The 15,521-nt window shown below is 53.7% G+C and overlaps 1 protein-coding gene across 1 annotated transcript in view; it reads right to left on the reverse strand.

The window, feature by feature from the left end:
• Nucleotides 1-12,086, reverse strand: part of Trak1 (trafficking kinesin protein 1) — a 61,691-nt gene extending 49,605 nt beyond the window's left edge. The window contains exon 1 of the mRNA XM_048334714.1: nucleotides 11,988-12,086. The gene's annotated coding sequence lies outside the window, so the exon portion shown is untranslated. The remainder of the gene's footprint in view (nucleotides 1-11,987) is intronic.
• Nucleotides 12,087-15,521: the final 3,435 nt, after the last annotated feature.

Here is a 15,521-nt window from a genome sequence, read left to right on the forward strand (position 1 = left end):
ACGAGTTTTATTTTTAAAACCCCAGTGTCCTGCAAAATGTCCAAACTGGACATTGGGAAATCTACGACCATTGGGAGACAAGGGGGTAGGGGGGAGAATCATAATGATTGCAAATTTCATAAGCTCGCAATGAGTCATATGACCCGGAACACACATTGTACAGGCTGCATTTGGGATGAGTTTTGGTTTTGAAAAAAATATATTATTTTTGGCTAGGCGCTGGTGGCTCCCGCCTGTCATCCTAGCTACTCAGGAGGCTGAGATCTGAGGATCAAGGTTCAAAGCCAGCCAGGGCAGGAAAGTCTGGGAGACTCGAATCTCCAATGAACCAGCAAAAAGTATTAGTCACGTTGTGACTCAAGTGTCAAGGGCTAACCTTGAGCAAAGAAAAGCTCAGGGACAATGCCCAGATCCTGAGTTCAAGCCCCAGGACTGGCAAACACACACGCGTGTGCACACACACGCGCGCACACAAATGAAAGTTGCATTTGGGACAATAGTTTTTACTTGAAGACAAGAGTAAGTTTACCTTTTCAGACCATTCTGAGTGGCCGGATTGTAAATGAATATGTTTTCACTTCTACATTTTCTAAGAAAGATCATCAAGCTAAAATATCATCAACCTAAAAGCTTTATTCGATCGAACTGAAAGCCAATCATAAAGGAGAAAAGAGCATTTCTGTTTGGGTTGAAATAATAAGAATTATTAAAGGATTTTTACCCCATATGGGTTTTTTTTTTTAATTTTATTTTTAAGGTGTTGTACAGAGGAGTTACCATTTCAACCTGGCTTTTAATTCTTTTTTAATTTTCTTTTTGGTACCAGTCCTGGGGCTTGAACTCAGGGCCTGGGCACTGTCCCTGAGCTTCTTTTTTGCTCAAGGCTAGCAATCTACCACTTGAGCCACACAGCAACACTTCTGGCTTTTTCTATATATGTGGTGCTGAGGAATCGAACCCAGGGCTTCCTGCATGCTAAGCGAGCACTCTACCCGCTAAGCCACATGCCTAGCCCCAACTTCATTTTTCTTTAAGGGAAAACAAAACTAGCCAGCTCAGCTATCACCCCCACACTGGCAGCAAACATTAAGTAAAAGTCAAGTAGACAGGCAGAGCACATAAGGCTGGAAAGTTGGCACACACGAGCCAGAAAGGACTTCATTGTGTCGGGGGCCACAGCAGGGTCGGAGAAGCAAGATCATACAGAGCCAGCCATTGTGGGAGAGGAAACTCAGCCACCGGCTCCCAGGGAAACCACAACCCTCAGGCCGGTGTGCAGGAGCTGGCGACGGACACAGCTCTGGGAAAACGGCCTCATCAGAGAGGCTGGAGGCCAGCCCAGGAAACAGAGCATGGTAGCTCATGCCTGTAATCCCGGCTACTCCAGCAGCTGCAATCTTCAGATCAGAGTTTGCAAGCCAGGACTAAGCAGGAAAATGGCCTTGAGACTCTGATCGCCAATGAAACTACTCCCCTGGCCCCCAACAACTAAAAAAGCCAGAACTGGCACAAGTGGTAAAGTGCCAGCTCAAGGACAACTCCAGGCCCTGAGTTCAAGCCTTAGGACCAGCACACATAAAAACAAGAACAATAATAATAAAGCAAAGGATAAAAAGCAGCTAGACCAAGCCTTGCTTGGCTTGCTTTTGAAGTGCAATTTTAGAGGTTCCAGAATTTGGTGTTACTATCTGGTTGGGGCATGAGGATTCGGGGGGGCATAGGGGAAGGGACTTGGGGGTGTGGAACCCCAGGCAAAAAAGAAAGCCAAGCTGGGGCCTAGCAAGCATAAGGCCCTACAAGTTTGTTTCTTAGCATCATGGTAAATAAAGATATCATTCCGTAGGACCTTGAGAATGTGCTAGAACCAGGAATTTGCATTCATCGACATACTTAATACATGGAGACACCTCGACCCGGGGTAACTTCTTCCACCCAACCCAACTCACTGGGCCCAACTCAAATGACACAGCATGCAGGACCGTGGGAGGATTGCCAGGGGGACTTCCCGATGCAAGAGGAAAAGAGCTGCAAACGCTCCCCCCCAAAGGGCCCCGAAAACAGGGTTAAGTTGGTGACCGGTTGGTGACTCTTAAAACACAGCCCTGCCCCGAAAACTGCACCCCAAGCAGCCCCTCAGATGTGAGCCGTCCCATCCAAACCCCCCCTCCCCAACGGGCAGGTGGACACCAAAGAAGAGACGAGTAAAATGCCATTGTAGCTCTGAGCGGAAGGCTCATGCCTGACACCCAGCCCTCCAAAGTGAGATTCGGAGGATCATGGTTCGAAGCCAGCCTGGGCAGGAAAGTCCAGGAGACTCTGATCTCCAATGAACTCGCACAAGAGAAGCAGGAAGGGCCGGAGGCCAGGCCAGCCACCTGCTGGCCCCCAGCTGTCCACACCACAGCTCCTCCAGACATTCTGTGGCCCTCTGGGGGGTCACAGACAAAAAATAGCCGCAACGGAAACTGCTGACACACACGGAGGCCAAGGGAAATGGCCGCTGAGCCACTTCAGGTCCGGCCTACAAGGCCAGCAAGGAATGAGCAGAGACGTTCAAAACCATCCGCAGCAGTGGAGCTGGCAGCTGGAGAAGGTGACCTAGTGGTAGAGAGCTCGCCTTGCATGCATGAAGCCCTGGGTTCGATTCCTCAGCACCACATACACAGAAAAAGCCGGAAGTGACGCTGTGGCTCAAAGTGAGTGCTAGCCTTGAGCTAAAAGAAGCTCAGGGACAGCGCCCAGGCCCTGAGGTCAAATCCCAGGACCAACACACACACACACACACACACACACACACACACACACACACACACACACCCCCCTTCAGGGCAGAGCCTCATGTGGCCTGCCTTATCTAGTTCAGTGTCTGGACACACAGAAAAGCCCTAGGTCCCTGACTAAGTGCGTCCCCGTGGGCCCCTGAGTAGCTAATACGCATGCTGGCCTCTGAAATGGACTTGCAAATCGCAAGGCTTTTCTGTCCACCACACTGAGGGGAGGGAGGGAGGCAGGGTAGATTACATTACTCATGGTCCAGCAACCATTTAGCCCATGCAAGAGAGACTTAATTGTGTCTTCCAGAGCTGCCAAGGAGGGTCAGGGGGCCCCCCGGGGGGGCTGCTGGGGAATGAGCCCTGGGGAAGTGGGGGGCGGGGGGAGGCATCCTGAATGCTTTGCTGTCATCCATGGAGATCAGACCCAGTGGTAATTACCCAGCGCACATTAACAAGCACCCGGCTTGTTAATCGTAATCATCATGATGCTAAGACAGGTCGCCGGCGGCTCACGACTGTCATCCGTCATCCCAGCTACCCGGGAGGCTGAGATCCAGAGGATCGAGGTTCAAAGCCAGCCTGGGCAGGAAAGTCCATGAGACTTTTATCTCCAATGGGCCACCAGAACACTGGAAGTGGCGCCATCTATGGCTCAAAGTGGTAGAGAGCTAGCCTTGAGCAAAAGAGGCTCAGAGACAGCAGCCAGGCCCTGAGTTCAAGCCCCAGGATCAGTACAATAAATACACAAAAGAAACACTAGTGCAAAACTGGCATTTCTGAAAGAGCTGACTGGAACCTAGAGGAACAGGAAAAATCTCTTCCTTCCCACGTATGCAAACAAAACAGCTGCTGTTTTTTCTGTTCTCAAAGACAATTAAGAGTCTCATTCCGGGGAGAGCAGCAGCTGTGACATTTGTTGGTACTGGGTGTGTAAGTTCACAGAGGAAAAGCACAAATGACAGCAGTATGGAAACACCACCACCAAGCCGGGCACTGTGGCTCACGCCTGTCATCCCAGCTACTCAGAAGACCTGAGGATCGCAGTTCAAAGCCAACCAGAAGAAAAGTCCAAGAGACTCTGATCTCCAATAAACAACCAGAAAAGGCCGAGGCTGGAGCAGTGGCTCAAGTGGTAGAGTGCCAGCCTTGAGCAAAAGAGGCTCAAACTGATGGGAACCTGAAAATGGGTGGATCGTGGTCCAGTCCCTAACTCTGTAAGCAGCAGCACAATAAAGGTCTGGAGCGATGACTTGGGAAAGGGGCAGACCAGGGTCTGTCTAGCAAGTACTGAGTTCAAATCCCAGGACTCCATATAGACTTGAGTCCCCTGGACCGGAGCTTCCAATCAGGTGGAAGGGGAGGAGAAAGGGAGGAGAGGGAAGGGAAACAGTTACATCTAGAGAGAAGGAGAGGGGGAGGAACAAAGAAAGGAAGGAAAAGGCAGGGAGGGAGAGAGACTCAAAGAGCAGAGAGACAAGAGAGAGAAAGGGATGGGGCTTTGGGGCACAGCTGGAATGGGAGGGGGGGCAGCTTCAGCCCAGGGGCCCTAAGAATAACACCAGAGCTCCACCCCTGGCCAGTTCCTTCCGCCTTCCCTTCCTCCTAGAGTTCCTCCAGGGACCAGCAGAGGCCGGCCCACCCTCTGCCCTCCCTCCTCTCTCCTCGGCTTGCTTTCTTTTCCTCCCAAGCCTTGGACACCTCCACCCCACTAGCAGGAGCTGAGATCTAGAGGATCACAGTTCGAGGCCAGCCCGGGGAAGGAAAAGTCCTGGAGACTCTCATCTTCAATCATCAAGCAAAAAATAAAATAAAATAAAGCCAGAAGTGGAGCTGTGGCTCAAGTGGTAGAACACCAGCCTGATGTGTGAAACAAACAAATAAACTCAGGGAACAGTGCAACCCCAAACCCAGCAGGCCCTGAGTTCAAACCCCAAGAATGGCACCAAAAAGAAAAGAAGGGCTGAGGTTCTAAGGGGAAGTCCCCCCTCCCCTACCCCACCCCTACCATGGTGACAAGCCCCGCCCCAGCTGGCAGGATGCCATCACCATAGCAACAGAGCTAGGAGATTGGGGGGGGGGGGGTGTGTGGATGTCTCTCCCAGTCCAGGCAGCACAACTTGAGTGCCAGGAAGTGCCAGATGGAGATGAAATATGGGTCCATGTTTACCAAAAAAATTAAAATAAAAAAAATAGACAAAGAAGGCCACATTGAAACATGCCCCCCCACCCACGGTGGCCTGGTGACACACATTAATAATAGCTCAGATGTGCTTTAATAAGCACAACCTGCCGCCAGATGGATAAATGACGCAATCCAGCTATCAGATAATTAATTATAACGGCCATGATCTAAAAAGATAGGCAATCACCAGGCCCCTGGGAACACCTGTCTTGTCATCGCAGCTAACTCAGGAGGCTGAGATCCCGGAGGATCGTGACTTGAAGCCAGTCCAAGGCAGGAAAAGTCCGTGAGACTCTTTCATCTCCAATGAGCCACCAGAAAACCGGAAGTGACGCTGTGGCTCAAGTGGTAGAGCACCAGCCTTGAGCCAAAAGAAGCTCAGGGACAGGCCCTGAGTTCAAGGCCCACCATAGCACAAAATAAATCAATGAAGAAAAGAGAGGCACTCATTAACTTTCTGTACTGTGCAACAGTCACAGATCAACGGGTAGTATCTTTTAATCATTGTTGATACCGTCAATGAAGGCCACACAAGTTGGAAATTACAGGTTGACTTGCAAGGCAACAAAACAAATATCCCAAAAGTTCCAAACAACAGTAACAGGGCTAGGAGTGTGACTCAAGGGTAAATTATTTTCCAGGCATTTGTGAAGTCTTGGGAACCATATAAGAACTGGGGGGGGGGGGGGGTAGTGTAGCAGATAAGGCTCGAACCTATCATCCAAGCTACCCAGGAGGTTCAGTCATCCAGAGGATGGCAGTTCCAAGCCAGTCTGGGTGGAAAAGTCGGGTGAGTCTCCATCTCCAATGAACCAGCAAAAGCAAAAATAAAAATAAAAACGAAACTACAGTATTTTTCACTCAAGGCTGGTGCTCTACCACTTGAGCCACAGTTCCACCTCTGGTTTTCTGGTGGTTCACTGGAGATAAAGAGTCATCATGGACTTTCCTGCTCAGGCTGGCTTTGCCTCCTGAGTCGCTGGGATGACAGGCGGGAGCCACCCACCCAGGGCAAAGTGACATTTTTATTTCTTTACTACCAGATTCAGGAAAACCACTGTGCCAGGGTGCCAGCCCCTAGCGGGAGCTCACATACACGCCTGAGTCACCCACATAGCAAATTGCTCCTTTCCCTCTCCCCCACCTCTTCCTCAAACCGCTGCCTGGGTTGTGAATCACAGGTTTGCCTGGAACATTTGTTTGATTATGGTGTCTGTAATCCCTGGAAACAAAGCCCAGGGCGGCTCACGTGGTAACAGGACTCGCGTGCCTTCGTGGGTTCTGAATGGAACAAGTGCAGGCCTGGCCCATCGCTTTACTTCATTTAAAAAGAAAAAAAAAGCCCACGAGGAGAGGGGGAGGGCAGATGAAAGGGAAGGGAGGGGGGTAAATAGAGTCGTACATAAGTCTGGATATGTGGGAGAAACTTGGGGTAACCACTGGTGGCTCCTGCCTGTCATCCTAGCTACTCAGGAGGCTGAGATCTGGAGGATGGAGGTTCGAAGTCAGTCCGGGGGGGCAGCAAAGTCTGTGAGAGACTCATATCTCCAATGAAACCACCAAAAAGATGGAAGTGGCGCTGTGGCTTCAAGTGGTAGAGTGCCAGCCTTGAATGGGAAAAGTTCAAAGACAGCACCGAGGCCCTGAGTTCAAGTCCTAGTACTGGCATGAGGAGGAGGGAGAAGAGGGGGAGGGGGGAGGAGGAGGAGGAGGAGAAAGAGGAGGAGGAGGAGGAGGAGGGGAGGAGGATACACAGACAGACAGACTGGCTGCACAATTAAACGTTCCTGGGAGATTTCCCACCATGCCTAGTTCTCACAAGGGGGAGAAGAGAGGGAGAAATGAAAACCGGAGCTCAATGGCTAGAGTTTTATCTCGGGGGGGGGTGGGGGGGGTGGGAAGGTTCTAGAAATGGATACATGGAAGCTATGCCAGCATGATGACGTATTATTTCCATGATATAACTGAAAAACCACAACGTCACAGTCAAATAATGATTACGCACTTCAAATGATAGAAATGGTCACTTTTAAGGGTAGGTATATTTATCAGAGTGTGTGTGTGTGTGTGTGTGTGTGTGCCAGAACTGAGTTGGGGGGGGAAGGGTGGTGTTGTTTCCACTCAAGACTGGCATTCTACCACTTGAGCCACGTTTCCCTTCTAGCTTTGGGGTGATGTGTCACAAAGAGAAGAATCTCCCTGTCTCACTGACTTTCTTAACTTTGGGGGCTGGCTTCAGAAACTGGGATCCTCCAAGAGGTCTAGCTCCAGATGGAGCCTCCAGCTGGGATTACAGGCATGAGCTACAGCGCCTGGCCCAGCTGACATCCAACAGGGATGGTTTTTGTGGAAGAAAGGGTGGCTGCGGTGGCTAAGGTTTCAAGGAAGCCTTCTCACGTTCTGAGACGGAGGGGAGGGTTGAGGGGAGAGAAGAATTCTGCCTGCACCTGAGCTCAGAAGTTCCAGGAGAGGGGTGGAGGAAAAAGAGGGGAAGGAGGAAGGAAAGCTGGGGTTCCAACCACTTACCTCCCATCTGGCTGCCATGCTGTCTCTCTGCCTTAAGAGATGGCCCGGGCTGGGGGCTTGGGGGAGGGGATGGGGGGGTCCCAGGGTCAATGAAGGCCCTGGTATCTTTAGCTCTCTTCCACAGAGAGTGGTGGTCTAAACAAAAGATCTAGGCTAGACACCAGGAAGGACTGGCTGTTGCGTTGTTTTTTTTCTTTTTTAAGCCAAACGTAGGACCCCCACGTGGGAAGCCGTGCGGACGTGCCTGCGGCTGGCGAAGAATGACAGACAGTCTGTCTTGTCCCTCGCCTCGAAGCAATCGGGCGATTCACAGTTCATTGCCCACCATTAAAAGCGAGGGCAGAGGTGAGGGCAGGGCGGGGATGGGGCCACAAACTTTCTAAGCAAGTTTAATCCTCCCCTTTCACGGGGCCAGGCAGGAAGAGGGGGAGAAATGTGAACTCTGAGGCCTGGCAAAGGGACCAAGTCTACAAAGACACCCTGAAAGAAAAGGGGGGCATAAATGGGAGGCAATTAAAGGGGAGACTCCACGCGGGGCACCCCCTTCCCCTTCCTGAAGGGGTGTTCCAAGTCAGAATTAAGTCTAAGGAAGGTCTAAGAAGTTTCCACAAGAAGCAGGCGCCAAATGGCTCACACCTGTCATCTCGGCTACTCAGGAGGCGGCTGAGATCTGGAGGATGGCAGTTCAAAGCCAGCCAGGGCAGGAAAGTCGTGAGACTCTGATCTCCAACGAGCCACTGGGAAACTAGAAGTGGCACTGTGGCTCAAAGTGGTAGAGCGCTATCAAGCCCCAGATGGTCACATTAAAATATATATATAATTCATACTACCCACTTTTCCAGAATGTCATCTGCACACCTCCAGCTCAAGGTGTCTCTGTTAAAGAACTATCTAGAAGGATTTACTGATCTTTTACCAACCCATCAGAGGAACCCACAACCAACTTGTCAGACCCACAGGGTTGCGTGAACATAGTCTCTGTCTCCAAACCCAGAGAATGTAGGAAGAAAAGGCTAGATCAAAACCTCTCATTGCCTAATTAATATCTATTTATCCTTTCTTTTTCTTGGGGGGGGGGGTACAGTGGGGGGTTTAAACTCCAGGCCTTGGGCTTTCTTGGTAGGTGCTCTACCACTTGAACCATGACTCCAGCTCTGCTTTTTGCTAGCTTGTTGGAAAGAGAGTCTCGATCTCGGCCTCCTGAATAGCAGGGATGGCAGACTTGACCTTTTATCCTGCCTCACAGAATCACGAGTGAGGTAGGATCAGAGTTTTTTGTGTTTTTTTTTAAACAGGAAGATCAAGGTCCAAAACGGCTGCCCCTTTGACCAGCAATCTGACAGCCATTGGGTGTGTAAGTTCAAGCACACCATCGGCTTGCTACTCAGGAGGCTGAGACCTGGAGGATCGCAGTTCAAAACCAGCCTGGGCAGGAAAGTCCATGAGACTCTTCTCTCCAATGAACCACCAGGAAGTGGCACTGTGGCTCAAGCAGTAGAACGCCAGCCCTGAGTACAAGAGCTCAGAGACAGTACCCAAGCTGTGAGTTCAAGACCCACAACTAACTGAAAAGGTACAATAAAATAGTTAAGGAAACCAAATCCAAGAAATGGAAACATGGATTTTGTGGTGGTTGTTTTTGTTGTAATTGTTTCTCTTATTGCTGTTGGAGGGGGAGCATAGAAAAAAGAAAGAAGGAGAGAAGGCGAACAAAGGCAACCATGCTAGTGCGTCCACACTGCGTGGAAAATGAACTCAGCAACTTGTGGGAGGGGGAAACTGAGGGAATGCAAAGGCAGGGGTGACATTGTCCACATACACACAAAAAAAGTACTCAGGACCTGACGTATGACATCTCCATTGTAACAATACCATTGTCTTTTATTAAAAAAAAAAAAAAGATAAGCAAGATCTCAAGGTCTTGAGTTCAAATCCCAGTGCTCCGCACAGACACATGTAAAATAAGAAGAAAAATGATCCTCATGTTACAAATAGCCCCCACTCCACCTCTTCATCATCCTGAGGCCTCATTTATCAGGAGACACACACCTTGCCAGACTTTTCTAGAATACAATAATGCAGCTGACATAAACCAACCATTGGTGCGTAGAGCCAGAAGCCCACAGAAGATTCATGGAGAGACCAGGACCAGCTAGGGGCCAAGGCCAGGGGCTTATGCCTGTAATCCCAGCTACTCAGAAGGTTGAGATCTAGAGGATCTCCTGGTTCCAAGCCAGTCCGGGGAGAGGGGAGGAAGGGAGGAGGAGTCCATGAGACCCTTATGTCCAATCAATTCTTCCAAAACAGCCAAACACAGAGCTAGTGGTAGAGCACTAAGCCTTGAGCACAAGGCACAAGGACAGTGCCCTAGGTTCCCAGTTCAAATCCCAGGACTGGTAAAACAAACAAACAATCCAGGAGCCCGAATCCAGTTCAGAATCATCTGGCAATTACACAGGCCTTTGGTGTACAGGGAGCAGCCGAGGGGAACGAAGTTCACCCCAAGGCAAATAGTTAAACAGAAAGTTTAGAAAGTCCAGTTGCCTCTCTCTGAATTCAAATGATCTCACTCTTCATTCCCACATTTTCTCATCTCTCGCACAGGAGGCTCAAAGGAGATGAGAACTCCTTCCCCTCTTCCCCACTGAACCCCCAAATAAATACATAAAAAACACTTTCCTCCAGGTCATCCAAACTTTCACAGCAACTTTCACTTCACCGTCTCTCTGCCAGGCTGGGACGCTTGGCAGCTCATGCCGATAATCCGGACATAACTTGGGGGGCTGAGAGCTGAATGATGGGTGAGGAAAAAAAGCGAGCTCAGGGACAAGAAGGCCCACAGCCCCTCACCCCAGTTCAAACCCCAGGTCCGGCACTAAAAACAAAACCACCAACAAAAACGCTGTCTCTTTCTTTTACACAGAACTAGATAAGAGAGGTCAAGTTGGCATTCAAGGTCACACAGTGCCAACTCAGGCTTCGCCAAACCCAGCAACACAAGAAAAAGCAATAAGGGGTATGGGGCTGCTGAGAAATTAAATCTCACCCTGTCTCGGGGGCAATACATACACACACACACACACACACACACACACACACACACACACACAGGAAATGGCCCTGAAATTAAACCGAAGTATCTCAACTTTCTGCCAGGCAGCTAGTTAGAGCCAAAAACAAAAACCTGCTTTTCCAACGCCCCAGCAGGGAATTTTTAAATCCCAGCTCAGTGTCCTCTCCCTCCCCTTCCAGCCCTGCAACGCCCCCCCCCCCCCAACAAAAGCTCTCCAGGTAATTTGTGGGGGATTTTCAGGATAACAAAAAGTTTAGGGTCAGAGAGGGCCAAGGAAAATCAGAACCTCGAAAGCAGGAGGAAAACAAAACAAAACAAAACAAAACCCACAGGTTTTTGTCACCCACCAGCCCTTCTGCAGTTGGTGATTGGGGTTCTGCCTGGCGCCTCCCCCCACACCCCATCTTGGCGGCTCCTCTGATCATTGGAAAATAGAAAGGATGCTCCAATAATTGGAATCATTTACTTGCTGGGGTTGGGGTGGGGGTGACTGGAAAATAAAGAGGTCTAAACATTCCTATTTTAGACACACACACACACACTAAATGGGAAAGCAAAGAGCAAACTGGGGTGGCTCACGCCTGTAACCCCAGCTGCTCAGGAGGCTGAAATCTGAGGACTGGGGGTGTTATGGGGTCCAATCCAGGGGGTTGAGGCCAGTTCCGGGTAGGAAACTCCTTGAAGTTCTTTAACTCCAATGAGCCAGAAAAAAAAAAAAAAGTCAGATGTGGAGCTGTGTCAAAGGTAAGATCCGCACAGCTCCGGGTGACGACGCTCAGGGAAAGTGCTCAGGTCCTGAGTTCAAAACCCAGGGCCTGCACCAAACAGCAACAGCAACTAAAGCATTAGACACATACACAGCACGGGCGGCAGACAACTTGCAGGGTGGAGTGGGGATGCGCATCCCGACTTTGGAGAACTTTTGACCCCCTGCCAGAGACACAACCTGAAGTAATAATAACAATACAACAACAATAGTAGTAGTAGAAGAAGAAAGAGAAGCGTCCGGGGAGCCACGGGTTCCAAGTCAGCCCCGGGCCGGACCGTCTCCAACAAACCCCCGCCCACCCCCCAAAGACAAAGCTGGGAACGGATGGGGCGCCGGGCACCAGGTCTGAGCCGCCTGTGGGGGGAGGGAGCCCGGGTTCAAACCCCGGGTCAGGCACCGGAACAATGCAGGGGGCCGCAGAGGAGCACGCGGGGACTCCGGGTGCCCCACGACCCAGGGCGGCGGGCGCTGAGGTTCGAGCGGGCCGGGGCGCGGGGCACCCAGGCCCGACCCCCCCGAGGGTCCCGGTGAAGGTCACCCCGGGGCCCCCAAGCATCGCACCCCCCGGGCGCAGGCCCCCGGCCCCCATCCCGAGGTCCCCCACAAGTGCTCTCCGGGGTCCGCACCGGGCTCCGGCCCTCCCCTCCCACACCCCGACTTACCCGCGGTGGGTGCAGCGGGTGTGGGCCCCGCCCGGCCGGGCCCGCGGCCGCCCGAGGCTCCGCTTCCTCCTGCGCTGGGCCGGCGGCGGCCGCGGGGCGCGGGGCGCGGGCCGGGCGGGGGCCGGGCCGGAGCGCGGCGACGCGGGCCGGCGGGCGGGCTGGCGGGCGGCGGAGGGGCGCGGGGAGGGGAAGACGCCGGGGTGGAGGACGGGGAGGACGGAGAGGAGGAGGAGGAGGACCGCGCGCCCTCCCCGCCTCACCCCCGCGCCGCCAAGGTCGCCGGCCCGCTCCCCCACGCACCTCTCCGCACACCTCGCCCGGAAGTGCCGGTGCAAACCAATCAATCAATCAAGATCAATAACGGTGATGTGCAAAAATATCCATAAATAAAAGTGATCACCGGGCCGGGCGGGGCGGCGGGCGGCGGAGGCCTCGGGCCATGGCGCCTCCTCCCGCCAGGGAGGGAGGGGCGAGGCCGGGGTGGGCCACGCCCCAAGGCTGCGTGAGCGCGCTGGCCACGCCCCTCGCCCCTTCCTCCCCTCCTCAGCCCCCTCCCTTCCCCTCTCCATCCTCCCCCTCTTCCCCTCCTCACCCCTCCCCTCCCTGCCTCTCCCCCTACCCCTTCCCCTAATATCCCCTCCCTTCCCCTCCTCACCCCCTCCTCTCTTCGTCCCCCCTGCCCTCTCTACCCCCTCCCCTCCCTCCTCACCCCCTTCCTTCCCCTCCTCATCCCCCCTACCCTGCTCAACCCCTCCCTTCCCCTCCTCCCACCTCTTCACCCCCTTCGTCTCCTCATCCCCCTCCCCTCCTCACCCCTTCCCCTCCTCATCCCACCTCCCCTTTCCACTCCTCTCCCCCTCCCCTCCTCATCCCCCCTCCCTTCCCCTCCTCAGCCTCCTCTTCCCCTCCTCACCCTCCTCTCCTCCCCTCCTCACCCCCCTCTCCTCCCCTCCTCATCCCCCTTCCCTCCCCTCCTCACCGCCCTCCCCCCTTCCCCTCCTCATCCCCTCTCCCCCTTTCCCTCCTCACCCCCTCCCCCTTCCCCTCCTCATCCCCTCCCCCTTTCCCTCCTCACCCCCTCCCCTCCCTCTTCATCCCCCCTCCCCTTTACCCTCCTCATTCCCCCCTTCCCCTCCTCATCTCCCCTCCCTTCCTCTCCTCACCCAGGTCCTTCCCCTCCTCATCCCTGCTCTCCCTTCCCATCTCTCCCTTCCTCCTCCCCTCCCTCTTCATCTCCCCTACCCTTCTCCCCTCCCTTCCCTACACTCCTCCTTCCCCTTCTTCCTCTTCCCCTTCCTCCTACATCCACCCTCCTCTTCCCCTCTTCCTTTCTTCCCCCACCCACGCTTCCCTCCTTCTCCTCCTCCTCTTCCTCCTCCTCCCCTTCCCTTCCCCTCTCCTTCCTAGTCCCCCATCCTACCCCTGCTCTCTTCTTTCCTTCTCCCCCTCCCTCCTCCTCTCCCCTCTTCCCCTCCCCTTCCTCCTACTCTTCTTCCCCCTCTCTGCCCTCCCCCCTCCTCCTCCCCTTCCTCCTTCCTCTCCCTCCCACCCCCTGATCTCCCAGCTCCACTCCTCCAGCTATGCCCTACAATCACAGTTTTCCACCGTGAAGCCATCTAAGGGACCCATGGAGGCCACCCATGTTGGGATGGTCAGGTGTGCACTGCGGGCTGGGGGGCGGGGCTGCTCCCCAACCAAGGATCCCACGGATTCACCAGCCTCCACCATCACCACCACCATCATCATCACCATTACCACCACCACCATCACCACCACTATCACCATCGTCATCAGCACCATCACCACCATTACTGTCATCATCACCAAGGCCACGCCCCACGCTCCATAGCTGCCCCCGTTGTTACAAAGGTGATGGATCAGGAGTTACTGGTCCATCAGTCGGATCTCCCCTCCCCTCGCTCTCTCCCACCTTTTCTCTCCCCGCCCCCAGTCCCCCTTCTTGCCCCCTCCATCAGTTGTATCATTCATTTTCCATAGTGGCCTACTGCGTGGGGGCCCTCTACTGCATTTGCTCGCCCTCCCTCCCTCCAGCTCTGTGCCCTCCTCCTCCCCAAAGACAGAAACAGGAACAAACCGGACAAAAGGAAAAAAGACCGAACCCCAGATTCCCCTGGAGTCACGTTCTCACGTTCTCACGTTCTCTCTCAGAGTTGGAGGCCCTGTGGTTCCTCCTAACACGCCCTGCATATATATACATATATATCAAATATATGTTATAAATGAATATATAATAAAATCGATTCGTATATAGTAAACCATATGCATTATATGGTATGCATATATAAAATGTGTATATGTAAACATTTTTAAAGCCTGGGGCAAAATGCATTGTGTATATGTAAACGGTTTGGTGAAATGATTAAAAAAAAGTTTCTCTATGGTAAGAAATGAAGGAGGGGAGGGCGTGGAGGGGGCAGGAGTCGAGGACCTTCAGTCCCACACCTGTATCAGGGAGCAGGGTTACCTGAGCCCTGGGCTGCGAATGGAGATGGGTGGGTTCTCCGCCACGGGCCACCCTGAGCCCACGGCTGCCTTCCCGGCCCACGGAGGACCTGTGCTCCCAACACCAAGGAGGGAGGAGGAGGGAAGGAAAAGAGGGAGGGAAGGTGGGAAGGGAAGGTGGGAAGGGAAGGAGGAAAGAAGGAAAGGTGGGAAGGGAGGGAGGGAGGGACGGAAGGGAGGAAGGGGAAGAGAGGAGGAAGGGAAGTAGGGAAGAAAGGAAGGGAGAGGGAGGGAGGGAAGGAAGGGAAAGGGAAGGAAGGAAGGATGGAAGGGAAAGGAAGGAGGGAAGAAAGGAAGGACAGAGGGAAGGAAGGAAGGAAGGAAGGAAGGGAAGGAAGGACAGAGAGAAGGAAGGAGGAAGGGGTGGTGGTGGAATCGATGGCCGGAAGCTCTAAGACTCCAGGAAGTCAGGTTTGGGGCTTCCAAGAGCAGGAAAGGGAGGAGGCCTGGGAGGGGAAGTGGAAGCAGGTGGGGTGCAGGAAGGACAGGAGGCCGATGCCCAGATGCCCACAGCGGGGTAATGGGGGAACCGCAGGCTGTGCAGGCCCAGCCAGGAACCGGATGCGGAAGTGCAGGAGGCCGGGGGCAGGGTCTGTGTTTATGCAAATGACCATGGGCGGTTGAAGGGGGCGTGGCTCCGCTGCTGGGGTGTGTGGCCACACTGCTGGGAGGCTGGGGCGGTGGGCGTGGCCCAGTGTTGGAGAGCAGTGGGCATGGCTCTGGGGCTGGGGTGGGCAGTGGGCATGGCTCTGCTGCTGGGGTGGGTAGTGGGCGTGGCTCCACTGCTGGGGTGGGCAGTGGGCGTGACTCCGCTGCTGGGAGGCAGGGGGAAATGGGCTTCACTCCGCAGCTGGGAGGTTGAAGCGGTGGGCGTGGCTCCGGGGCTGGGAGGCTGGATGAGCTTGGCTCTACTGCTCAGAGGCTCTGGGCAATGGGCATGCATGGCAGGGAGGCTGGAGACGGTGGGCGTGGCTCCAGGGCTGGGAGGTTGGGTGGGCGTGGCTCCGCGGTT

This window comes from Perognathus longimembris, chromosome 26, assembly GCF_023159225.1.
Source record: "Perognathus longimembris pacificus isolate PPM17 chromosome 26, ASM2315922v1, whole genome shotgun sequence".
Classification (NCBI taxonomy): domain Eukaryota; kingdom Metazoa; phylum Chordata; class Mammalia; order Rodentia; family Heteromyidae; genus Perognathus; species Perognathus longimembris.